The sequence below is a fragment of the Typopeltis vanoorti genome, chromosome 24 (genome assembly GCF_054136105.1).
Source record: "Typopeltis vanoorti isolate ZY-2024b chromosome 24, IOZ_Tvanoo_1.0, whole genome shotgun sequence".
Classification (NCBI taxonomy): Eukaryota; Metazoa; Arthropoda; class Arachnida; order Uropygi; family Thelyphonidae; genus Typopeltis; species Typopeltis vanoorti.
This window is the reverse complement of record NC_143572.1, coordinates 82,777,153-82,803,721: the sequence shown is the minus strand read 5'-3', so window position 1 is coordinate 82,803,721 and position 26,569 is coordinate 82,777,153.

The following is a 26,569-nucleotide window of genomic DNA, read 5'->3' as shown; positions in this document are numbered from 1 at the left end:
GACAATCATAATAAGTGTCGTAATTTCGAAGAGAATAAAAATCGACCTCAAGTTGTTTGATCAATATTACACTTAAGACTAGTACATCTACATATGATTGGAAACTAACATTAAGTTATCAAAATTTGACCTTATTGACCTAATATTGACATGATGTATGTTGAAATTCTTGGATGAGTTTGTAGTGGTGTCAAAAGCATTTTTACAGAGGTTAGGTTATATAGTTTTCGACAGTTTACAGATAAATTAGAATCTAAGCTATTCTGTGGAACCTTAAATCCATTTAGGTCTTCATTGTTCTAGTTCTTCATGGGTAACATTTAGATTTACTGCCTTCTTTGCTGTGTTCGTCGTGTTCGTCCGGTGTTTTTATCCGTATCGCTGTTGCGTTGTTCTTTCTCATGAACAGTTTACCATCTCTTACCCATACATACTTGACTGCACCCTTTGCTTTCTTTTGTTTTGCTTCATAAAGAAGTGGCTTATTGAGTTTGGTCAGGTTTTCGTTCATATAGATGGACATCAGTTTTAACTGTTCATCAAATTGTTGAGCTGTAATTTCGAGTTTCTTTGCCTCCGTCATCCATTTATTTTTTAAATAATCTTGCTTTATAGTTGGATAACAACTGGCCTGATGACTGTTTTCTGCTGGTGGGTACTCTCTGGGCGTGCACGATGTCTTCCCTTTTTAATGCAAGTAGATTCATCAGTTTTTCAGTTATAATACAAGTTTTCATTCCGAGCTTTTGGTACACCGTTAAGTTCGTTGCTCAACCTCGAGTACTGTTGAATTTCATTAACTTCGCATTTCAGTTCGTTCATTTAAACTTTCAGTATTTTATTTCCGTTTGTTAGTTCTGTGTTTTAGTGCACAGATCCTTAATTAGTCTTTCATCACATTCAACTTTGTTCTTTAGATTTTGAATGCGTGCAAAATTGTACTCCAGTGATGCCTTCAGTTCATTTATTTCGGCTTTAAATAATACTTCCATTTCCCTTCTTATCGCAGAGTTATTGTTTTTAATTTCTACTTTGATGGCGTTTAGGTCTTCTAAGATCTCATCCCTGAAGTTTCTTAGGAAAACCCTCACGTCAGCTTCTCCATTGTTTTTGTTTAATGCTTTACTTGATGCTTCTATTTAGTCCACTTATAGCTTTAAGGTCGTTTTTGAGAGAAGTATTAATACATCTGGCATTTCCATTTTAATTTCTTGTCCTCAGACATTTTTCTAAAGATTCTGTAACACCTATACGTTCAGGATGATAATATTCGCGACATTCTAAAGAACATTTCAGTACTTTGTTTTTGTCTATATTAGTTTTGCTGCTTTTGCAGTTGGCAACGGACATGACTCGGCTGTTGACACTGAAGAAGGTTTAATATGTATCGTTTAAGTGAGGATGGCAGTTGATGGTTGCACTAAGTAATGGCAAAAAACTCCTCCCTCTTGTTGCTGATACTTCTGGCATTGGTATGTAGTGCAAGGAAATTATTCATCGCTAGGATCGAAGGTTATGGAGACTTGAAAATCAACTTCAGAAAGTATTATGAGTGAAAAAAAAATGATTTGAAGAGATCAAAAGATAGTGGAAATATTTGACGAAGATAAAATCACATAAAACAGGAAAGTCACAAGAAACGAAGCAAAGTGCAGTATGAAATGCAACTAGAGAAACAGATAGACAATATTTCAAATAGTCTATCTCCTGTTGCTGTCAGGAGAAAGAATGATGTGGAAAGTGATTTATTGGATGGAATGATGGGAGAACGAAACCTAGAAGGTAACAGTGGTAATTGTTAGTGATTGTAATTATTTAATATTTCTATACTGCTAGAAATAATATTATTCCAAAAGGGAAGAGAATTGTTGCACTGAAGATGAATTAGTTTAAAGAAGTGCAGACTGAAGAACTTGCATCATTTTGCCACCGTCATAAAAGAACGAAAATCACTGACATTTGGCATTCCTGTTTTAATAGGAATCTTTCATCTTAAAAGGTTTCATACGGCTGACAAAACAGAAAGATGATATTGCTCCCAAAGGATAAAAAAAATGATATAATCAGCAAATACCACTTGAGAGTTTCGGAAGGGTTGTTAAAGTTCGGAAGGAGATTGGTTAGGAAGATGATGGAAGTTTGGTACATGGTGAAAATATTCTTTGTACATTAACGAAACAAGTCCGATCCCTGAAGAAGACTGGTTTCATTAATATTAATAATAATATTCTTCTTCTTCTTCTTCTTCTTCTCCTTCTCATTATTATTATTATTATTATTATTATTAGTAGTAGTAGTAGTAGTAGTAGTAGTAGTAGTGGTAGTAGTAGCGATAAGAGTACTTGTCACCTCATTAATCTATGAACTCCTCAAGGGAGAGCACTCCACTCTCCATCTCTGCAATTCAATGCCCCCCCACCTAGAGCACACAGAACCACTAATACTATCATCACTGTTCACACACCACCCCCATCTCCTGAGCACGACAACGACAAGTTTTTTGTCTGTAAATTGAGGGTATTCTTATGGCCGATTTGCGTGTACGCGGGATGAAATACTCGAGTTTCAAGGAGAAGAAATCCCGATATCCCGTCATCAGGTCGGCTAACTCACCTTCAATTGCAGATAACAAACATAAAGATTTCTCTCGTCACGACGAACAAGTAGCTTAGTTCTTTTCAAACCGAAGGACCCATCGCACCGTCGTCACCTTTTTGCTACAGAGGGGCTTAATCGCGTTACATTACATGGTAAGATAACTATAATGTAAATAAAGGAATTTCTGCCACTCGGTTGGTTGGTACGTTAGTTGAGGCACATGCTTTTGAATAATCCGTTTCTTGAATGGAGAAGAAATCGTCATTCAACTAAATCTGCAAATCTGCACAGCCCAAAGAGGAATGGACTGTGCAGATTTGCTGTTTCTCTACAAACAGTTTAGCAAAGGGTTTCTACTGGTCTTTGTCCTAAATCCACAGTAGCTCAACATTAATTATAGGACAGTGTGTGGTTCATATGCAAATGTTCGAAAATATGCAGTTGGTGTTGAATTTAAGGAAAACAGTACCAATCAGAACGATTTCAATACGAGTCGAAGACTGGACATGGAGTTGCATTTAAAGTATTAGTTAGAGAGTTCTAATTCAGCATAGATAAATGAAAGAAAGGTAAACACTCTGTATTACATTGAAGATACTATGCAGCATTTTGTAACTGCCGAAAAGGTTTTGGTTTTTGGAATCAAAACAAGGAATAGGGTATTGTAAACCAAGGAAAACTAACCCTTCAACAAGAAAAATAATTGATTTCGTTCGCTTGGATTTTTTTGGATTAGAACCATCAAAAGGGTTCAAAAGCGATAACAAAGATAGCGGATGTTTAAAATGTTGCCAATAAGGATGGGTTCAGGGAATGGAATTTCCAAAGCTTTATAATAATGAGAAGGAGAAGGGGTCTTTTAACCATTTTAACCAAAATTAGTTATTAAACGCTTTCGGATATTCTGATGGTTCTGTCTATATAAACACCAGGGGCGTCACGTGGGTTGGATCTGCTCTCGCGTGGCTTATTCAACCAGCGCTGCAAAATTCAAATCAGTTTCATGTATGATTGCTTTTTTTTTTAACGATGTATGAGAGTTTTTGGAGTGCGTAGCTCATCAGCGCTTAACTTATTTGGTCATATTCAATGAATTGTAAGAGAACTTCGAATACTTTAATTTATCAATTAATATAATTTCAAATATGGAAAGCATAAAGGCCAAATGACAATAGTTATGCTTCTCTCGCGCCGTATGCGAGAAGCACAAGGGGTTTACGGTTCGTTGGGAGATTAGATAATCATTGGCAAACACTAGAGTAAGACTCGAATAATTTGAATTTTGATTTTTAAATTCAATTTTTAAATTTTAAATTCTGTATTTAACACGATTGTTAAATACAGCCATATAATAAACATACGAGGTGCATCTAGAAAGTTCTATGAATTGTATCAGAAAACAACAAAACAGAAGATACGAACAAATTACCTTTATTGGCCTTCAAAACAATCGCCATTCATCCTTCAGAACACACTTTTTCCAACGTTCACAAAACTTCTGGATGCGTCGCAGCAACCGTTTAAAAATTTCCTCATAGAATGCAACATTTACGGTTTGACCCACAGGAATGAATTCCTTATGGATGATGCCATCTTTGTCAAAGAAGGAGATCAACATTGTGCTAACCTTGGACTTTTGTAGGCGACGCTTTTTGGATCACGGGGAAGACGGTGAACGCCATTCCATCGATTGCCGCTTAGATTCCGGATCGAACTGGTAGCACCAGGTCTCATCTCCTATAACGATGGTTCGCAGAAAGGATGGATCCTGGTCACACAGGGAAATGAAATCTCCAGAGATTTCCACCCGTTTTGCTTTATGTTCGTCTATCAACTTGTGCGGCACAAACCGGGAACAGATCTTCCGCTTACCCAAATCTTCGCGGACGATAGTGTGCACCTTGTCTTTGCTAATGCACAATTCCTCTGACAGCAATCGTAGAGTCAGTCGCCGATCTCTGGCCAGAATTTGTCGCAATCGTTCGATCATGTCTGGGGTTCTTCTTGTCGATGGCCGATCCGAACGTGGCTGATCCTCAGTCATTTCTTTCCCGTCGCGAAAGCATTTAAACCAGTTGTTAACACATTTTTTGCTCACGGCTTCTGCCCATACACTTGCACCAACATTTCATGCGTCTCCGTCGCCGTTTTCCCCAATTTGTAGCAGAACTTGATGTTCACTCGTTGCTCCATTGAATTGTGACCCTACCTCTCACCCTGACTATGTTCGATAGCCCACAGCGGGTTTACTCTGATGGTCACTTGTACTCCACGCCAGTACCTCGCCCATGATGCCGTTGAAATATAGGACCATTCGCCGAACTTTTCAGACCACCCTCGTAGAAATCGGAAAAAGTAATCACTTGAGAAATTATAAATTTTCGTGATTAAACTGAAGGAAGGCTGAAATAATTCGTTTTACTTATTTATACACAAGTTACAACCTCCTTGAACTATAAACTATCATTCAGTCCACGAAAGCTCTCGCAGAAAACGCGACATTCGGAAGATCGTCAACACTGTTTCCAATTGTAAATATTGGCAGAGAAGTTATAAATTATTTATAAAAAATATTTCTCTATATCGGTGTTAAGTGTGTTTTACGTGTGTGAAGTGTGAACTGAAGTGTCAGTTCACACTTCACACACGTAAAAGAGATGAAACTCAGAAAACAAAAACAGCAACTCATGACAAATGAGATCGTTCCATTGGAGTGCATGACACAAAAACCAATCACAGCCACTGATTTCTAGGTGATACTGTCTCAGCGCACACTCCGCCTCGCGCTTTGGACGGTTTAAATCCACGCGAAAGTAAGAATTTGAACAGCTGCGCCATCTATATGTCTGTTCTAACGGCGCAAAGTTGTATTTGTGACCGCACATCCAGGCTATTAACGCGAACGTGATGCAAAGTTTACGCGTCGAAAAGTGTCCTCTTTATGAAGTATTAGTGTACTGTGTATAATTTTCGGAATCATGCGAGGTTGAAGCAATTAGAGGAGTCTTTTACGAGAATAAATGCAAAAATATAATATCCGTATTATTGCTATTGTGCGGATGTGCACCGCACCCCTAGCACAATCGGAATATTCGCTCCTAATAAACACAAGCAACACAGTCGGATGACTAGCTGTCAGGAGTTGACCCTTCCCTTTTTAACCATCTACTGAATATACAAGGTAGGATGCAAACCATTGATTTATTCAAAATAGTACAAGCCACATGAAGTTAAATGGCTAATAGCACTATGCTTTCACTGAGGTAAAAGTTATTCGTAAAGGTGTAAAATAAATTGCATATAGAAATGTATATATAATATATAATGTCATATACATAATTATATAAATATAACTTATTATAACATACTAAACAGATCATTAGACAGATGTAATTTCCAGATGGTTTATGTCTTCGTAAATATCAGTATTGGTCCTAAAAAAAGAATGTATCAATCGAATCAAAGTTTCCCATAATTTTGACCAGGATAGGCAGTCATTCCGGTTCAAGTTATGGCAGCGAAGTAAGGCCTGTTTTAGACCAGAGACTGTTGTGATCAGCCTCGATTCGGTGTTGTGCTAATCCAGGCTTAACGGATTTGTTGTGAAGAACATAAGATTGATGTTCTCGTATTCTTTTTCTATTGAACGTTCGGTTTGCCCAATGTAAGAAAGATGGCAGTCACATGGAACTTGGTATACACCAGGTAGAGACATAGTTCAGCGTTTAACTTTAGAAGATGAGAAATATGTAAATAGTATATTAATAGGAATATAGGTATCTACTAAGTTAAGGGAAAAAAATAACGGCTAAAGAATTTATTTCCTGATAGGCATAAGAAGTGGTTCAAATATGGCTTAGAAAAAAGTGCCTCCAGTCTGGAGATAGAATTGAACGTTCTTTTTCAGACTGCTTTTTTTAAATAGTTGAACAATTCTCGCTAGTACCAACTTGCACACAGAGATGACCTCTCTACACTTCGTACAAATGACAAACATATACATATCATTGACGTCGTGAAACATTCTCAGACCTGCTATTCGTCGCGTTTCGAAAATAAATTTTTAAAATTCATTATACCACAGCTTTGGACATGATATCATCAGGTGGAGAGATACCCTAACAGAATATGTTACTGTCTGTAATAATGGGGGTACTACAGCCGATTTTCTTGAGATTATGGGACTAAAGTCCCAAGTGTCCGAGAGAGAAAAACCTGTTTGCCCGTGCCAAAGATTGACTAACTCGCGAACCGGTAGAACATATGCTTAGAAAACAAAGTTCCTCAAATCGGCGACTATACTCGAATATAAGTCTAACTTCGAGAGACAAGCGCAGAGGACGCAAATGTCACTTCCACTGAGCTACACAGGCCATAAACGTAGAATAAATTATAAGAAAATTATTTTAAATCATTTACAAAATTAGAATAATTTTTAAGGTAGTTAAAAATATCAGAATAATGCAAAAAAAAAAAAAAAAATCACAGAAATTAGAGTCAAAGGGAAACAACATGATAAATAGAACTTTGTTGCCTTATCCTTAGCTTTTATGACCTTTCCTAAACGGTTGGGTATATTATTTACTAGCAGTTCATTCTTTTTTTTTTTTTAATCAAAACATGCTCATATGGTCTGCATACCAGAATCAAGTTCATTTTTGTCTCTTGGGAATACTTCTTGAAGACGTTTCTTCGTAATTCCACACAAAAATCTCAGTTGGAGTTAAAACTGGTAAATTTGCCGACCATTGATTTGCCTTTCTTTGAGTCATCTAGAAGAACTATTGGAATTGTGACAAGAAGATGAATCTTACTGAAAAAAGGAAATCACCATCACATAAATTCTTGAGCCCTTTCTGTTACAAGCATCAGAAGATTAATGTGTTGGTGATTTCCTTTTTCAGCAAGATGGTAAACTTTGGAATTGACTCTTTCGTACACAACACACAGCCTACCTGGACCCTCTGTGGTCACATAAGCCCATACCATGACAGAGGTTGCAAATTTCATCAAACGTTTCATGCATTCTTTAGCACAACATTTCCCAAACTTTTCCTGCGATGGAACACTTCACAAATCCTGAAATTTTCACGGAACACCTTGGTTATTTTATAATGCATTAATTAATAATTAATTGTTAATTTAGCTGATTTTTATAATTAATTAATAACTGATCATTAATTATTAAGTAATAATTAATTAAACACCGATTAAACATAAACATCAGTAAATTAATTCGCGTTGATTTTCATTGAATTGACATATCCCATTCTGATCAAGAATTTATAATATTATTATAAGTACTTACGAGTGATTGCAGACTTTTTCTCCTGTGTGCTGGTAGTTTTCCCCTCCTGTACATCCTGGAGATCACTTTGTAGACTGGTGGTGGATGACTCATTATCTGTTGCGTCACAATCACCTTCAATAAGAGATTTCTTAATACCAAAATGAAACGAAGTCCCTTGTCTCTTATTCATATTTAAATTGAAATCTGCAGGCCTATTACTTTTAAAAAATCACGGCACTACGGTTTCGAAACTTACATCCTACAATACGAACTTGCAATCAAAGTATTCAGTATTACTAGATTTGAGAACCGGATAGAGACTACCTTGATCTTCAATATTAGTGGAAAAAGTTTCTTTATATACTTCCTTGTTGATTGGTCACTGATATTTGCTACACAGATGTCATTTCTTTCAATTTTGAGAACAGAGGATACGCCGCCCATTGTTATAATCCGCTTGCAGGCAATTGTTATGCGGTCATAAACAGCGGTATTCCCTTTCCCAAATGTTGAAAGGTTTCGATCTGTGAAAATTAACGATGCATAGATGTTATTAGGCGTTTTGGGTCTGAGCTTATTCACGCATATTATTCACCTTAGAATATTTCCAATATAAAATATTTATTTACAAAAAATTCTTAGAAAACCAAATTGCAAATTCCAGGAGAACTTCTCGTGGATTTTAGCGGAACACAGTTTGGGAAACCCTGCAGTTTAGCGAATGCTTCTTGCTTAAGACGCCAAACAGGTATACCATCATAGCCATGGGAAACATAATTTGTGTGTGTCTCATCGGGTATATGATAGTTTTAAGTACAATTTTGCTGTACTTGACATTATATCCCATCGTTTATTCAAAGTACGAAAGAAATTATCCATTTCTTCCATAGTGCTATAAAACCTCACTGCCTCAGTTGAGCAGCATCTGCGATCACTAAATTTAGTCTGTGTGCTGCACACGGGACAAAGAGTGCTCGGGGATTAATATTCGATGTCTCTGAAGGCCGCTGTGTTTTCCTCGCGGGTTCGTCCCGTTATCGTATACTTGTCTCCGCAAATTTTTAACCACGCTACCGGCCAGGACGTATATATACGTTCAAGTTACCATGGATGCGAAGTGCATATTAAAATTGTAATCCCATTGATTTTACAGTGAAATATATGGTGGATACGAAGCGTATGAGAATGCGTATTTGTAATATCTGAATTTAAAAATTTTAATCTATCCAATTGGTAGGAGGATAAACCTTCAGACTGTTTGAGAAATTTAGTTAGGTGCTCTTTCACTTTCTTAACTTCCTTTGCCACATTCTTTTTTTATTTTATTTCAAGCTCCGTATAGTTTTTATTTTCGTCTTCATTCTCGCGCAAACGAATCCTCACACGGAAGTCAATCCCGCAGCTCTTGAAATATATGCTATTTCCATGCTCTCCTCAAAACTGATGCTTAATATTATTTTAATTTTGTGGATGTTTCCAAATAACAGTTTTTTTTTATTTATATTATATATATTTTTAATGTGTGTACATCATTATCACCAAATTCGTGACATGTAGTCTCATTGGGAGTACAGGACATGATAGTAGTAGATGAAAAGATTACATCATTACAACTTCCTTTCTAGATATTTCCTCCCAATCAATCTGTCACCTGTCAAGACTCCACATTATCAGATCTTACATTTCTATATTCTAAGGCACTTTTTATCGTATCAATCCGCCTTAATCTTGGTTTTCCTCAGGGTTGTTTTCTTGCCAACCTGACAAAGAATAATTGTTTTGCTAATCTTTCCTCTCCCATTCTGTTTAAGTGACCATATCACCTGAGATTAGCTTTGCTAACACATTCCAGGATGATAGCAATGTCAAGTTCTTTCCTTTTTGATGTGTTATTACCATTAATTCCATCTGTTCATGCCCCCCTAATCTTTCTGAGGGCTCTTATATCTGCAGTCTTTAGTCATTTGTCAAGTGTTTTAGTTCTAACCCAGCTCTCAGATCGTAAAGTCAAAATTGGTTTGAACACTGTCTTGTTTGTATACAACTATTTTAGTGTTTTGACTAATTTCTCTTATTCCACATGTACATTTATTCAGTTGACTTCCTACCATTCTTTTTGTCATGTTATTGCTGACCTTCGTACCACATCTATTACAAAAGTTATTCAGTTTAGTCAGGGAATCTTGCACACTTGTAGTGACTTTATTAGAAGTATAACATCATCCGCATAAAGCAAATAGCTGAGATTAACACCTCCAATCCTGTTTAATACCACTCTCCTTCATAATGTGATCCATATAGATAATGAATAACAGAGGGAATAATGTACATCCTTGTCTGACACCAGATTTAACATTAAACCATCTTCCTGTACTTCCTTCAATTCTAATTGCTGACTTACAACTCAAATAAAGACTAAGTATTGCTTGATATAATGCCCCATTGACACCATATAAGTGTAGCGTTTCGAATAGCTTCTCCCTTGGCACCTTGGCATATGCCTTTTCCAGATCGACAAAACTTAACTACAGATCTTTGTTATATTCCCATGCTTTCTCAACTATCTGTCGTAAAATGAAAATCTGATCTTGACAGCCTTTATTCGGCCTGAATCGAGCTTGTTCTTCACCGAGCTTCTCTTCCACAATCTTTCTCATCCGTTTTTCACGTATACTCGAATAAATCTTACCAGGTACACTCAGCAGAGAAACACCTCTATAATTCCCACATTCAGTTTTATTTCCCTTTTTATATATTGGTACTACTCCAATCATCTGGAATTCGTCCCTCTGTCCAGGCCTTCTGCATGATGCAGTGCAGCCAATGTAAGACTTTTATACCTCCGTACTTAAGCATTTCTAGTCGAATATCATCTACACCAGATTTCTAAATTTCAGGCTTTTGATGACTTTTTCTACTTAAAGTACGGATATGTATTGCTGATTGCATGCCCGGTCAGTGTTTTTTTTTACCAGTGTACTGTCACTGATTTTTTTCATGTAGCAATTTTTCAATTGTTTATGCGTCTAATTAGTTGCTAATTCATATTTAATAGTAATCAGGTTCTATGCAATAAATTAGGATTCTATATCGTTCTACGCATTTTCTTTGATTATTCTAATTGTTTGATATGGAAGTGTAGAATCTAAGGGCTGCTTTTAAGGAGTGATTGATATATTTATATATGATATGACGTATTAGGCGAATGCAGTCGACTTATGTGATATGCTGATATGGTTATTCGTTTATGATTGAAGTAGTGTTTTAACTTCGCTGTTCAGTTCAACTGGAGATTTAACTTTACTATTTTGTTCCGTCTTCACGGTCAGTATGTAGCAACATTTTCATTTCGTTCCCATAATAGCAGTTTTATTATTTTATATTCCAGTGATTAAAATATCTTATTAAATGAATAATAATGCCAGGAATTTTAATAATAATTGAGCGTAAGAAACTTGGCAATTACAGCCGAGAAGTAGAATAAGTCTTATTTTTAAGTAGAGAAACGACTGTGTGTGTGTGTGTGCGCGTGATTACTTTGATCTGATGTGCTTTTTGGAATTGAATTTCAATTATACCCCCGGACACACATTGCCATATCCGAAACCTCTTTAATATAATATTTTTAAAAGCTTATACATTAAAACGAGTATTTGTTAGAATCAATTATGTTATTAAAATATTCTAACATCTTTACAAAAACAACTGCATCTTATTAAATTTCAGAAAGTGAAGCTCCTCAGCCGAAATTGCTTACAAATTACCATTTGTAATTCCCTTGTATGCGTAATAAACTCTCTGCAAATTAGGTGAACACAATCCTGATTTCGCAATAAATTAAAAAATCGTGGAATATATGAAATGGTAAGGAAAACAAAAATAAAATAAACACGTAATAAACATAATAAAACTAATTAATTCACTAAAATTTTATTATCTAAAAAGTCACTGATAAAGTCCTCTTTGATATTTATGATGAAAAAATCGGAAATGCGCAGAGAAACGTTGCGCATTCACGTATACTGGCTGCTGCTGTCTCCCCACTTTCACTACTTTCGTGTTCTTAACTAATCTGACGGTCTTGAAACATGTGAACTTCCAAGGACGAGGGGTAGAGAAGGGTACAAAAGGTCGTTCGGAAACTTGTCATGGTATAACATATTAGCAGATGAATTGATGCCGCAGACATGTACAAAATTCACCCGGTGTACTTACAGAGAACAGATATATAATAATAAAAAAAATAAATAATAACAATAAAAAATCAGTGATCTGAAATATTTTTCATCTGGCTGGTAGCGCGTATGAAAAACACCAAACTCTTCGAAAATGTTCTCTTTTGATCGTCAAGTGCAAACCCATCGGTTTAATTGAAACAAAATGCGAGGAACCGACCGATACATACATACATACATAGTTTAGTCACAATATGTCACAATGTGAAAAGGGAAAAGAGATTAAATTAAAAATTAAATATTGCAAATTATGGTCTTCCAAGTGTCTCTATCTTGAGCTAACTGGTAGATTTCAGATGGAGTTCAGCTTACTGATGGTTTCATATATGTATTTGTCAAAATTGTTTGCATGGTCTTCCTCTACTGCGTCTGCCATCTTCTGGTTTGTACAGGACGAAGGATTCCAAAAAGGGCGAGACTTCAGGATGTCCGAATTGATTCCCAAGCCATCTGAGTTGTAGTTTTTTGACTATACTGACAAGTGGTGTTCTTGCTTAGCCAGATTTAGCACAGAAGAGTGATGAGGTCCATCCAGGTGTATCCAAGGATTAGTCTGAGACATGTAGTTCCAAAGGAGTTAATTAGATCTGTAGTTTTTTTGGTGCTTATTTCCAGGTTTAAATACCATACAAGAAGATGGATCTATTGGTTGCATGGTATAGTCTTAATTTTGTCTTTAATGATACTAATGACGATTTCCAGATGGGGCGGAGTTTGTTATGGAAGACTAGAGCCAGCTGTTTACGTTTTCTAATATAATTTTCTGTATTGCCGATGTACTATCCAAGGTGTTGAAAGTCCTTTACTCATTCTAAGAGTTTATTGTTGATATGAAGTATAAAGTTTTCACAACCTATTGAGAATAGTCTTTAATGTTGGAGATTATCAACATTCAATAATTCTTGAAAGTAGTTTCTTCATTCTTTCATCAAGTTCGAATTTACTGATAGCCGTCTACCGTTTTTGTCATGTGTGACAATATTTCCACTTCTTTTTGTTTTATGGTGACAGATATAATTTATCATTTGTAAAGTGTTTCTAGTATCCCCAGTTTATTATAATTTTCAAGTTTCTCGCAGTATTAATTTATTTGATTTTCTTTGTCTCTGGTCATTATTTCTTTCATCTATATATTTTTCAGTTTCAGGGGAATCCATTTTTCCGAGTCTTTTTGTTGTTGTTTCCAAGAATTTTGTTGATGTTATGTTTATTGCTTCAATGATACCTTTATACGTTTCATTAACTGGATCTTTAAGAATGTTTTCCATGTTGTCTTCTAATGTGCTGTGGAAAGATGCTGCAATTCGTGGGTTATTTAGTCTGTCCCAGTTGTACTGTTTAGTTCAACAGTCTTATATGCTCGACAGTTCTTGATTGATCTGATCGACTTTCCATTGATTAGTATGTGGTCTCTTTGGGAATGAGAACCATTTGGATGTTCCCAGATCCATAGTCTTCATTTTGGCTGAGGAAATTTGGTTTGGGCGATTACCATGTTATGGCTATTGCAGAAATTCATAGAGAATGTCCATTGTTATTTGTGGTTTCATGATAAGCGTATTTACCCACGATTTTAGTAGTACTGGCAACGTCTTTACCAATTTGGGCATTAAAATCACCACCAATGAGTGTGACATTGTAAACTGGGATGTTCATGACAATTTCAGAAAGATCTTTATAAAGATGTCTTTATCTCCTAGTGAAGCACAATCTGTAGGAGAATATGTGGATATTATTGTCAGTTTTTGGTTGGTTATGAGGAGGATTGTTTTAGACACTTTTTCAATTGATATTACTTTTTCTGCTAGTTCCTTCTTGAACATTATTCCAACCCCTCCAGTACCATCATTGTTTGCCGAGTTATAAATAAATCTCCATTTTTTTGTCAGCTGATGATGTTGCATTCACTTCAAGATTGTCAGTTCTCCATCTATGTTCTTGTATACATACAGTATAATGTCTATGTTGACTTTTTCCTGCTCCTCTAAGGAATGCAAACATTTTTCCAGTTTTCTTGAGTGTCCGTATGTTATATGTTGAGAAGATGAGATTACATTTCATTTCCATAATTTAATTTGATCACACGTTCTTGTACCTTTATTCAACCAAGACCTTCCTGGAAGGCTTTGATCCTTGGTATACATAATAACTGTATCAGCAGTTGACGCACAAGTCTGCGTGGAAGTAGCTGATATTATCTCGTTTCCTTTCTTAATCATTTAATATCCACATATTGGGTGATTGGCCCTAATATGTTTTACCAGTCACATTAAACTACTGAGAAGTTACCCAAGGTCTCCAGGGGCACCGCGAGGAAGTGTGACCTGGATTTTTACCGACCGATACCATTCAGAAAAGAAAATCGCAGGTAGTCGGTCAGGGAAACAGTTTATCCACTCATTCAAGAGGATTTTATTTCTAAGATAGTAGCTAAATTAACAACAACAACAACAAAAAAAAAAAGTAACCGTGAAGTGACCAGAATATTCCTGTTTGGTGTCAGCAAATTCCGGATTCCGCATCTTTCGTCAACGCATAGCACTAAACAGTGTCTACAAGAGTTCAAAGTTTGTGTGACATTAAATTCCACTCTATTCGCACTGCTCTGATAAATTTACGATCACTTTTCCTTCAGTCCACGTAAGGATGATATTTTTAAACTTCAACTGAGACTTGGAAAGGCAGTGCTTCTCACTAATGTATGACTTATTTCAAAAATAAATAAATAAAAATAATTAAATTAAAAAAAAAAATAATAATAAAGCCCATTTTCGAGGAATATTTTTAAGTTTTGTTAAAGAGGGCGCAGGGCCGTCACAAGATTAGATCGCGCGGTGAGGCAAACAATTAAATATCGCCCCTGTTGTATTATAAGACAAAAATATAAAAAAATATCCAATTGTCATTTTGTTTTTATTACTACAGAAACATTAATGCAAAACAATTACATAATAATATTAATTAAATCTTTGCTCTACGGGGATAGCGCACAATTAAACTGTTTATAAGTTATTCCAAAGTTCAATTATAAGCTATGTCCCCCTCTATCGATATAGTTGCCAGACAGGAATCTTTCTTATGTCATTGCTGTTCGCAAATAATTTTTAATCAATTTTAGCTTGGAAAAACTTCTTTCCCACTTATTAAGCTAACAGGAATTGTTAGTAGCGACAGCGCTTACTGCAATATGGCTGAACGAGCGCCCTTATTAGCCGAACCGTGAGGCAGACGTCCTCTATGCTACACCCTGTGGATGGTACTGTGTGCCTATTATAATATCCTACCAGTGTATAAAAAATATCCTCAAACACGAAGACTGTCATAACCTATGACCTAAGTACATGGCGAGTAAGTAGCAGAAAAAGCAAGAGGATTAACTTATTGGAAGTTTTTTTTCCCACTTGGTTATACGAGAAATTATATACTGAGTTAATCCTTTATCCAAGTGTAAGCAAACAAAGTTTGCGCCTGAAGTATTATCAGGACAGCGGCAACTCATGGCAAAGGGGTATAACTTCACATCACTTGCCTCAGTATCCCATTATGAAAATTATACATCTCCTTGCGGACATGTATAATGCTATGCATTATGGGAAGGGTCACTACCCAGACCGGTTTCGACCTTTATTGTGGTCTCTTCAGTGGGAGCTGCCATGAGTTGCCCCTGTCCTGATAATACTTCTGGTGAAAACTTTGTTCGCTTGGACTTGCATATAGGTTAACTAAGTATATAATTTCTTGTATAACCAAGGTGGAAAAAAATCAAAATACTTCTAACATCTTTCTCTTATCTGGAGGATTTCAATAATAAGGTGAGACACTTTCAGGCAACTCATATAAGAAAGTATGGCTTCTGCATTACTTCGATTTTGGTATTCACCTTTGGGGCTGGCTCCCACCGAAGCGCTTTTGTGTGGAAGTGGTTGCTTTCCCTGGGATATGAGCTTTGCCCTCTTAGGTTTCTTCCGAATCTAGTTCCCGGTGAGGGGAGCTTAGATTTCGGTGATTTGCCTTATGAGAGCAATTTGAGTCTCTGGGGAAGGTGTTTTCCAGCATGGCCCACGAGGGACCTTGTCAGTGGATGCTTTTCCCTAGAATATGAGCGGTTTTGCTCAGAGGTAGCATGAGCATATCAATAAGTGGAACCAACGCTGAGTGGATAATCCCCCACACACACATCACTTGTAGAAAATGATGTGGGGGTATTGCCTAATTTTTAGAGACTGCTTTACTTTTACAGTGTGGAAGTGGTTGTGGCAAGGCTGTAGCCAATTACGTTTTAACTGAGGCTCAGCTATTGCTGTATCTGGGTCTGACTTTCATGGATGCGCTTTTGGGCTGAAGTGGTCATGGCAATGCTGCAGCCAGTGAAGATTTAACACGTTCATTGCCAATCACGCGATATCGCGTGTTGCGAGTTCTCACCTAACTGCCGATCATGCGTTATCGCGTAGACGTCGCTAACTAAATAAAAAAATAAAAAAAATTTGGCCACCACACGAAATTCCAATTTTCAGCTTGGCAATGAACGTGTTAAGTGAGGCTCGGTTATTTGTGTTCCCAGGTTTGGCCCTCAGAAATGTGCTTTGTGCAGAAGGGTTGGCCCATTCCATGAGATATGAGTGGTTCAGATGGGGGTTTTGCATGTTTTTGAATGGGGCCACCACTGAGATTTTGGCTCTGTTTGATGGTGGGGTGAGCCTAGCACAGCGGGGAGAAAACGCTGAGTTAATGATCGCTCAGGTCGCTCATTGTTGGGTGATCTGGCTGATCGCACGAGTCTTGGGAGAAGTAACCCAGCACAAAAATAGGGAAACCAGATGGTGAATTGACTCCAGGGAAGCAGAGTTTCTGCCTAGGGTAATGGATGGCAATACTATCCATTACCCTAGGCAGTATCCAATGAAGGTTTAACTGAGGCTTGGCTGTTGCTGTTACCCCTCAGATGAGATATGAGTGGATCTACTCAGTGGTGGGTTGGGCCTGCCATTATGAAGGGCTAACGCTGAGTGTTCTTCTCGGTGATGGGTTGAGCCTGTTGCTGAGTGGAACAATGCTGAATTAAAAGATCCTTTGGGTGACTCATTGTTGAGTGATCTGGGGAGTGACGGGTTTTTGGAGAGGCAACCCTGCACATAATACAGGGAAATCGATCTGGGTAATGACTCTTCCCATAACGCATACCACATGTTCGCAAGGAGTTGTGCTTTCATGGGATACCAAGGCAAGTGTAGAGGCAAAGTGGCAAGAAAGGCCTGAAATATCTTGTCTGTTGTTTCTGCCATATCCAATGTGATCCTTCTGTCTCGTTTCGAAGCTTCTAGAGGTCTGACCAACGTAACTAACATCACAGGAGCAAGGTATATTATATACTCCAGAGTACTTGTAGAATGGATGAGGGTCTTTCGGTGATCTTAAAAATTTCCGAATAGTATTGACTGGCTCTAATATTGTGTGGTTTTAGAAGGATAGCCAATTTTTTGGAAATGCTGCTGACAAATGGAATAGTTATAGTACTGATGTATCGGGTGTCATCACGTTATCTTTGTGGTATATATCCGAAAGGAGAATCTTGTTGCAGAGTGTTCTTGGATAACCATTTAAGGATAGCTCTCTGGATATTGTAGTTAATTCTTTTTGTAAGACATCTTAGTCTGTTGTGTACTGTATATTTCTTTTCTTAAGCATGTGGATAATGCTAAGTTTCTGGGATATATGATGTGACGAGTTGAAATGGAGGTAACGTCCAGTATTCGTAGGTTTTCTATACAGACAGGTTGGTACTGTTATTGGTTTGATCCTTTATTAGGATGCCTAGAAATGGAAGTTTTTCATCTTTTTCAATTTCTAATGTGAAATTGATGGTATGGTGGAAACTATTGATTTCTTTGAGATAATTCATTAGTTCTTCTTTCATATGATTCCAAATGATAAAGATGTCATCAACATATCTGTACCAAGTTTTCGGTTTTGGAGTAATTTGAGATAAGATTTTATCCTCTAGGTCTTCTATGAATAAGTCAGCACAAGAAGGAGAGATGGGTCTACCCATGGCTAATCCGGTAAGCTGTTTGTTGACTTCTTTTTGCCAAATCAAATAGTTCGAAATTAAACAATGATTGAACAAAGTAGTGATGTTTCATGGGAACAAGTTGTCTAAGATGTTGATGACTTCCACAACCGGAATGTTCGTAAACAGAGATGTGATGTCAAGGCTTGCTAGTATATTATCTTCAGAGATAGGGATGTTTTTTAATTTTTCAATAAAATGTTATGAGTGTTTAATATAAATATCCGAGTTGTGAATGTGTTATCTTGACTAGATATTTAGACAGTTGGTAAGTAGGAGTATCGATTCCATCAACTATTGGACGTAATGGTATACCTTCATGTATTTTCGGAACGCCATACAATCTTGGAGTACGGGTGCATGGATTTTAGCTTTCTTATTAAGTCTATAGGCCAGTTAGTCATTCCACGTAATAGGTCATTGGTGTTGTTATGGTTTTTAGGCGTAGGATCTGTACTGAGAACGTCATAGAGAGATGTGTCTGATAATAGATTTTTAATTTTTTCTTCATAATCTTTTGTATTTAAAATAAGAGTATTGTTGCCTTTGTCAGCTTTAAGTATGATGATGTCTTTATTATTCTTTAATTTGAGTAGTGTTCTTCTTTCAATCATAAAATTCCATTCCAAACAATGCTAAATATAAATTCGTTAAGCGGGAATTCCTAAAGTGAGAACAACTTTTATTTATTGATTTATTTTTATGAAAAATTGTGTACTTTGAACAATACCTATTACTACCCTTCCAACAGGCCAGGGCGTCTGTATACATCCAGCACAATCTAGATACGTGCTCGGTTGAAAGTTTTATAAGAAGGTGCAGTTTGGCCTTCATGTTCATTAGAAGGTGCGATAATCCTTCGCACTGAACTTCAGTGTGAAGGATTATCGCATTTATTTATTAATAAATTGGTTACTGATTAGGAAAAAAATATTTTTTTAAAAATTATTTTGTATAGGCAAAACCCCCACTTAGAGCTTCACGGGCCGACACTGCACTGAAGAGAACAGTAAGGAGATTATCTCGCGTTTGTAGCTGCATCTCAACCCACAATAACAAGAAACAGTTTCTTGTTCCTTGCTGGGTAACTGGACTTTTACTTATATGAGATGGACAAAAAAAGTAGAAATTATTGTCATTTTTGTTTTCTGCTTTTTATTGCACAAGTTTTAATGACAGGAGAATATAAGAGATCTTCGCATACTTTATTCACTTGAATATTGCATTACCTTGGAAAACTATCATTATAATAGCCCGGATGTGCTTTCAAAATACATACACCTTTGAGCCCTTTGTAAAGATGTAAAGAGGGCGTAGCGGGTCAAATTCTTATTGTTCTAATACCTGTAAATGGCTCAGAATGCCATCCAGGGTGAGCTCAGAGACAACAGCGCCTAGCGGCTGTGATTGATTATTATGTCAACTGATCCATTTGAACGTTGCCATTTGTCATGAGATTCTGTTTTTGTTTTCTGAGTTTCAGTTTTGCATGCGTCAAGTGTGAAATGACGTTGTAGGCAAGTTTTTATATATAATATACACATAGACAAGTTTTTAATGTAGAATTTTCCAAAAATTTATAACTTTTTGGCCCATATGTACAATGGGAAACAGTGTTGACGATCTACTGAATATCTTATTTTCTGCCTGAACTTTGATCGATTATGACTGTACTCGAAGGAGATAAGCCTGGTCCTCCTCTTCCAAATTTACTGACCAAGCACAAAAATGCAAAAACTGTGTACAAGACACTTTTCTATTTCACAATAGAGTAGAATGGTTAGCTGGATGCTAAGTGTAGTCAAGATTTTTTTGTTGGCCTCGTATATTATCCTACAGAGAGAAAGGCGTTTGGAATAAGCATGGATATGCTGACCTTAACCATTTGACTGAAGCAGTGCAAAAGCATTAGCTCTCCCAATCACATGTTCAATGAATTTTAAAACTTAGGATGCTTAGAAAACAAATTGACATTCTCCTTGACAAAGAAAAATTGAAGTTACTCATCATAATAAACAGGTAAAGAAAAATCGACACATTTTAAAAATATTATTTGATGTTGTTTGCTATTTGGTTAAGCAATAGCGTTCTTTGAGAGGCCATGATGAGTCTGAAAATTCAACTAATCAAGGAAATTATGTAGAATTTTTAAGTATGCTCCTTGATTATTATCCTCTTTTAGGCATTTAAAGGATTTTGTTCATTTGACCTTTATGCTTTTCATATTTAAAATTATATTAACACGTCTTGTTTGCACCTGGGTGTCTGCCATTATCTTATTCCCTGGCGGGTACTAGCTTTTAGAGTATATATGCTTCACTGTCGAGCGGTCGCATTTTCCCAAAGCTTTAGTTCCATCCAGACACTTCAACGCAATTAGAATTGAAGTGTCTGGATGATATCGAATATATCTGAAGTGCGATTCAAACTGATTTCAAGTTATATATATTCATTTTGCTTTTCATAAATTGAGTGTTTTTTTCTGTATCCAATGGCGGTATTACAAACAGCTGTTACACATCTTTTCTTGAAGTGAATATTTGAAAGTGGTTGACAAATGCATCCAGCATAGTCTGCGGGAGTGAAGTGTTTTTCCATTAAGTGCGTCGTTCGAGTTGTCTTACACTAATTGTTCCTAAATATAGTACAGGTGTTAAGAATCTATTTACTGTATCTAATGATGAAAAAGCTAATTGTTTCTCTTGCTTGTGCAGTATAACATCGGTTGAGGTTGAAAAGTTTTTCAGCGTTATAGAAACATTTTTATTCTAGTCTTCGACTCGAATAAACAACAGACAGAAAAAATTTATGTATCCCTTAATAAAAATGAATACTTCTGTGTGTGTGTGTGTGTGTGTGTGTGTATGTGTGTGTGTGTATATATACTGTATATAAGACGATGTCAATCTACAACAAAATACCAGCAAACGTGAGATTAATAAGACAGAAGAGCCGCTGATACTAAAATAACAACTAATGAATGTAGGATTCCCGAAAGTTTGGATAATTCCGATAATAATAGGATATTATGTATTGTGTTTTGCATTAAATGTATACTGAGTCTCAGTAAACAAAAGAAAATTCTTAGAAAACGGAGCGAAACATACACAAACCAGAAAAATACACATAATTGGGCAATAAATTTTACGAGATCAGTTTCTGCTCCATCAAACCATATTTATTCCTGCCATACTCTCCGTCTCCTCCCAAGGTTTTTTATTTAAATTATGCCATCATAAATTTCGAAAATGATGATTAAAATGGATGCCATATGGACATGATTAGCTGCATTGCATTCATTTGGATGTTCATCCTTCAGATTTCTTTTTATCAACAACTGGAACACTAGCAGCTTGAAAAAATGAAGGACAGGTGAAATGATTTAAAATTCATTATGAACAAGAACTTCATACAAAGGAAATATTTGCATAAACAATTTCTCAACATGCTTCATTTTTGTTCAAATATTTTTAACGAATTTTCGTTGTCAGTGTCACAACGGATGGCGAAATGTGATCAAGACTTTCTTGTGCTGCCACTTGTTGTTTATTTGATGGAGTGACTTGCACGGGCTTATTTAATCCTGAAGAGTGTAAAGCTGGAAGTGCAACTATTTTCACCATCAGTGTCTTCCAGACCATCCACTTGAAATGTCAAGAATTTCCAAGATCGAGGACATTTAACAATTTCATTCATTTACTTGATCAGTGATTCTTGGTTCTTTTGTGAAAAGAATAGTTTAACCCTCTCATGCATAATGGCCTCATATGAGGACAAATACTATGTGTGCTCATATGAGAACACATAAAAATGATGTGTTCTCATATGAGAACACAACTCCAGACGACTTACAAGAAGGAATTAATGAAAATATCCAGAGATCTATCCCTATGTGGCTACCCTACAAGACTCATCAACAAGATTCTCTTTAATGGCATACCATTTTAAACATATACATGCCATACATTTAGTAAAATTAATGCATTCATGATAATACTGTAAGATTAAATGATACTGTATCATCATAATTTTTTATAAATGTATATGAAAATTCATGCAGGAGAGGGTTAAGGAAAAGTAGAATACGCAAAAACAAGCAGAACTAAAGAGAAAAACAAAGTAGCCCATGTATTGACATTGAACAAAACCGCACCATGTTCGAAAGCAGAGAACCTCTTTTATTTCATTTACACGACAAGAATGGAGCATCATAACATACCTCAAGGCAAGAATAATAATCAGCAGAATATTATGACCTTTTTTCTTGGCCACTAGTATTAATAAATTAAAGACTTAATTCGGTATGTTAGTCAAGTAAATAATTGTTTAATATCCGACATGTTTCACTGACTAATATATGTCAGCATTTTCAGGGATACACTGGTAAGCAACGGAAAGTAACACAAACTAGGAAACTAACCGACAGTTCTAAAAATTATATAAAGTTATCACTGAACGTGATACATTACGTGTGTCGCAAATACGTTTTATTTGTTGAGATATTTATTATAATTTTCATGAAAGTTCATTTCTTTTTGGTTAAATGATCTGATTAGAGTTTTCCATATATCTGGTTGGATTAGGCCTTGATTCTTATTTAAGTTACCTGTTGAACGGGCGACTGTAGCAGCTTCTTTGAATGTTCTGGAATGGTAGTTGTCTTTTATGTAGGGCATATGACTCATATCCCATTGAATATTATGGCTGGTAGAGGCGAAGTGGGAAGAAAGTCCTGATATATCTTGTCTATTATTCCTTACATAGCCTATGTGTTCTTTCTTTCTTGTTTCAATACTTCTAGATGTTGCGCATCTAGAAATTCTAGATGTTCATCTGATAGTCTGCTTTCTATTTTCTTTTCGATTCTTGACAATATTTTTAACAGGATTTTGCTTGTATGGCTAATAAGACTTATTGTTCTATAGTTGCTATATTTGCTGCTGATTCCCTTTTTGGTAATAGTTCCATACTTCCTGAAATAAATTCAGCAAAGTGTCTATGATGATGTTACCTCCTTCGCGTATCAGTTCCATTGCAACAACATCAACTCCCGGTGATTTTTCTGTTTATGAGGAGCTAACTGCTACAATGACTTCTTTTAATATCGGGTAATCTCTTTTCTCCAATCCTCCTGGCAAAATTCCGTCCTAAATATCATCAGTCTGTTGGAGGTTATTTCGAAAAAGCTTGGTGGTGTAACATTTCCATCTATCAACTATTTTCTGGTTATCCGTGATAAGAGTTCCATCTTCATCTTCTATACTCCAATTAGTTGCAGTAAAAGGTTTGATTAATTTATTGATAATTTGAAAAGCACTTTTACGATTATTTTTATTTAGGTCCTCTTCTATGTTTTGCATTTATCTAGTATCCATAGTTTCTAGCATGTTTGACTGCATTTTTAATAATCTTGGTAATATTTTTATAATGCTCTCTATTGTCACCACTCTTAATATGAGATTTTAAATTTCTTCTTTCGTCACAAAGGTCCAAAATATTTTTGGTTATCCATGGTTTATTGGATTTCCCTTTCTATCCAAGAATTTCTTCAGCTGTTTCAGTTATCTTTTGTGAGAAGTGTTTGGTTTTAGATTCGATATTATTTTTTTGAAGCTTGTGTCAAAATTTTGTATTTATATAATGTATTTATTTGTGGGTCTTTTAATTTTCCTATATTATATCTTTTACGAGTTCACTTTGTAGGTAATATTTCTCTCATTTTCATATTGTGGTCATTGCCAATGTCGGTTCCAGGAAATTATCTGATCCTTTTTTTGACAGTTGACAGTTTTTAAATTTTGTGCTTAAAAAGGATAAAGTCGATTTGATTGTGTTATACCATCAGGGGAAGTCTATGTCCAGCTTCTGGAAGGTTTATGGGGAAACATTGTGTTGGAATGGCGAGTTCACTTTTTGAGGCAAAATTGATCAATTCAAAACATCTTTCATTTGTCTCCCCATAGCCATACGCTCCGACAAATGGGAGAATACCTTTAGCGAAAATCTGTTCAAATTTTGGCATTCCAATCGCCCTGTACAATCATAAGTTCTCTTCTAATCGCCCTGGTGATTGTTACATTAAGTTGACCATAAAACTCCTCTACTTCGGAATCCTCATGGCCTGTGGTTGGGGCATAGACATGCATGATGGTGATATTGAGTGGTTTTCCTCTTAGGAGGCCTAAAGCAATTCTGCTATTGATAGAATTAAATTCCATGACAGAATTTCGTGATGTTGTGTATAAAAAACCCAACACCTTCTTTTGTGCTGCAATCACATCCAGAGCAAAGAAGCAAATGTCCTTCATCGGTTGTTAGCTCTCCCGTTTCTGTCATCGAATTTCACGAAGTCCCATAACAGTCCATTAATACCTTTTTAATTAGTGCTGTAGTAGTTTGAGTTGACCTGATTGTAGTAGTCCAAATATTTAAGGTTCTGGTAATTAAATAGTTGCTGAGACTGAATCTGGATGAAGTTTTTTCATTATTTTGGTCAGTGATAGTGCCAGTCTCTAACTTCTTATTGCCATCCCTGGAGCTGCTACCAAATAGAAATGCAGATCTGGTTGAACTGGGCGACAAGCCGGCATGGTATGCTGTGTTAAATCCTTTGCCACGAATGTCTAATGGGCAATAAATGAAGGCAGATAGCACCCATCTCCTCTTCTGTGATAACCTGCTACCATTTAGCTGGGCATAGTGGGATGGCCTTCACACCTTGGATAGCCCTACTAGGAGTAATACTCCCGACATGCTTCGCCCATCCCGTCTAGGGCCTTTGACAGGGGCATTTTCCTTCCATTTCCTTAATACTTGTTTTATTATTTTATAATGCAGTGATTGTAATATGTTAATAAATGAAATAATGCCCGAAATTTGAATAAATGACCCTAAAAAAAAACTTGGTAATTACAGTCGACTGTAAATGTTCCAAAATAAAAAACAATATGAACTTTTTCAAAATTCTCTTGAATCTCAACAGATACCTTTTGCCGATATAAGTTATAATAATGGTCAACACTTCTTGAATAATCTAACTGCACTTCTAGAAATAGGTTGGATCATGTACAAAATCTTGTAAGTATGGTGTCATCTCAAATGAAATTAAAATGTAGGGGGTGACGGGAAAAATTTGCATACCGAGAGAGCATCATCATGAGAAATGAATGGGAAACAAAACTTGAATTTAAAGTGATTAGAAATGGGATTAGAAATTAGGTAAATCTCTGTCATAAATATAAGTCAATACTCTGCTCGGTTCATTTAGGCAAAGTTTCCTCAAAGAAGTTGCCAATTAAATTTCGATGAACAAAAATTAGAGGAGAGAATCACAAGTCTTATTTTGAAGTAGAGGAACGAATGTTTGTGTGATTACTTGTGTTGGATTCTGATTATGTCGAGATTAGAGTAATTATTTGGTTTAGAATCCAACATGACCTTCCATCACAATGGCCATTTGTAAATATTATTTAACGTATATAACTTATTTTAAAATTTAATATTCATATAACTACTTTAATTTTGCCTAATATTTAATTACTTAATCAAAGATATATGTATTAATAATGAAAAGACTGTATTAAATATTATTAAGCTATTTTAGTTATTACTATGTTAATATTATAAGAACTTGTATTTGATAATTTAACTGCACATTAATTGAAATATAAATATTCTTTATTTATTCCTGTTTGTGAAAGTTTAACGTTATGCAACAGCTCAATTTTATTATATTTTGTTTTGTTGTCATGGAAACGTATGTAAGTGAGCGAGCACTTACATACGTTTGGAACACCACGTGAGGTTTATTGAAAAGTATTTAGAAAAAAGTCACGAGAAGAATTTAGGCGGGAAAAACAGATATATAAGCGACAAACGCTGGAATTATTAATTAATAAGCTCAGCAACAGAATCAAATTGCAGCTATACCAGTTGACGATTCGTCCTATAATCACCTATGCCTCTCCGGCCTGGAGCCACACCTCTAATGCTAACATCATCAAAATACAGCGAGTGCAGAACAAGTGCCTGAGAATGATTTTGAATGCTCCGTGGTATGTTAGAAACATTCAACTCCACAGAGACACAAATATTCCCTATATCTTCTCTTTTCTACGATCCTTAGCCACCAAGTTTTTCCTAAAGACGTCCACACACCCCAATGATTTGATTCAACAAGCTACAGCATACGATCCAACGGACATATTCAAATACAGAAGACCAAAAGCTATATTGGCCTCCTTTAGTGATGCATAATCTCCATGCCCAATCAGGGCGAGCATTCTGCTCATAAATTTTACCCTCACTGTAACCACGACAGATAGCGGGGAATATGAAAAGCATCTTGCTTCACCCCTAAAGACATAAATGTCAATT